Raw genomic sequence first — 2,308 nt, forward strand, 5'->3', positions numbered from 1 at the left:
TCCTATTACCATAGATGAATTATTTATGATCCTAATTAAGGCAATGCCTGGATCCCATATCCTCAAAGACTCTGCTCCAGCAGTCTCCCCATAGCTCCTCCATCATCAGTTTTTGTTTCCTACTGAATGCCTCTCTCCCCTCAAACATGCTATTATTTCTCCCTGCCTTGGCCCATCTGGCTATGGCCACATATTTCTTCCTTTTACAGATGAAATCCTCAAAAAAGCTGTCTATACTTGCTGAGGTCTAACTCCTCCATTCTCCTTGAACCTGTTCCTATCATGCTTTTGCCCTCCCACACCCACCAGTCTACCAGCCTCCTCTTCCATAATGATTTCATTTCAAGGCTGCTAACTCCACTGACCAATTGTCTTGTCTTCCTCTTACTTAAACTTACCAGCACTTTTTTCACTTGGCTTCTTGGACATCATACTTTCTTGGGGTTCTGCTTTCCTCAGTATTTGCATCTTTTCAGTCTTTTCTGGTGATTTCTCCTCATCTCTCTAACTTCATAATGCTGGAGGGCCACAGAGCTCAGGCTCTGGACACCCTCTCTCCTTCAGCTATATTCATGCCTTTGGCAATATTATCCACCTCATAACTTTAAACACTACGTGCATGTTGACAACCCTAAACTTTACATCTACCACTTAAGCTTATCCTCTCAACTCCAGATTCAGATAACCAACAGCCTACTCAACATTTCCAATTGAACATCTAATAGGCATCTCAAATTTCAATGTTCTAAATTGTGCCACACTTCCCTCCTTAGCTGCTGGCCCCTCCCGCAGACCTCCCACCTCAGCTGAGGGCCCCTCCCACAATTTCCACCCTCAGGTGATGGCCCTATTTAAACTGTCAAACATTTACTCCCCAAACTCCCTATCTATCTACTTTTCTCCTTTACTTTCCCCATGGTGCATATCACCATCTAATGAATATGTTTTACTTATTTGTCTTTCATTCCAACGTAAGCTACACTGGGGCAGATATTTTTATAAGAGTGTACCTTGCTACGTCTGTAACACTGAGAACAGTGCATGAACATAGGGAATAATCACTAGTATTTGTTGAATTAAATAAAAGAAATACTCCTCCAAGAGCTTAAGCTGACAGAAGTCAGAACTCATATTCATGATAAGTTAAAAATGGTTAGTTATACTATAATAATTCCTCACATAATCCAAGCATATGCTGATTACAAGAGATAGACTTAAAAGTGACAAAAATGACTATCATTCATAATATAGTAACAAACCCTGGACTTAATCTTCTATGGTAAATAACTAAAATGTTGAACAAAATACATGGAACAATTGTTTTCGGACACAGGGCAACAGCTAGCACAAGACTGTGGTCCCTGAGAAAAGGGAAACAAAATAAAGAGCCCTACAATTGCCCTAGTTTTCTGGATAGAGGCAGTTTCCAAATGGCAGGAGCAGGAAAGGAGAATTAAAACAGTGCTTCCAAACTGCAGGAGCAAGAAAGGAGAATTAAAACAGTGCCTGGAGATGTTGCTGAAGAGAGAGAGAATGGTGCTAAAAGAGACTGAGATTCCACAAAGTTGTGCAAAGAATGCCTGGAGAACTGTAAAAAGAAGAAAATCTCACAGCTAACAGGGAGCTAAGAGAAGTTCAAGCCAAAAGTAGATAGTTCTCCGTGACCATTCTAGATCCACCCAAGGAAAGATGAAAAATAGCACTTTAAGGGATCGAACTGATTAACCAGTAACTGCTGGCCAAAACAAAGCACAACATTCCTTACAGGAAGATTTTTTTTTAAATCTGGATTCTAAAGAATATTGAAAGTATCTGGCGTTAAATTTCTGAATGAAAAAACTGAAAACTGGCGATGTAGAATTCTATATCCACTGAGATATGAAAAGGAAGACAAAATTTAAACTTGAGCAGATAAACCAAATTTGGAAAAAATTGTCAGACCTGCACTACAAGAAATGTTATATGAAGTTCTTTCAGTAGATGGAAAATGACACCAGATGGAAACTCAGATTTACATAAAGAAATAAAGAGTACTAGAAAGGGTACATATGGGAATAAATTAAGAAGATATTTTCTTCTCATTAAAGAAAACTGAAGACAGTAGACTACTCATAACAAAAATAACAGTCATTTATTGATGGGCTTATAATACATACAAAAGCAATATGTATGACAATAATAGTGTAAATGATAGGAGGGAGAAATGTAAGTATTCTGTGGTAAGGGTCTTGCACTATACATAAAGTAGTATAATTTGAAGGTAGACTATAAGTTAAATTTCTACATTGTAAGCCTTAGAGCAATGACT

This window comes from Piliocolobus tephrosceles, chromosome 15 (genome assembly GCF_002776525.5).
Source record: "Piliocolobus tephrosceles isolate RC106 chromosome 15, ASM277652v3, whole genome shotgun sequence".
Classification (NCBI taxonomy): domain Eukaryota; kingdom Metazoa; phylum Chordata; class Mammalia; order Primates; family Cercopithecidae; genus Piliocolobus; species Piliocolobus tephrosceles.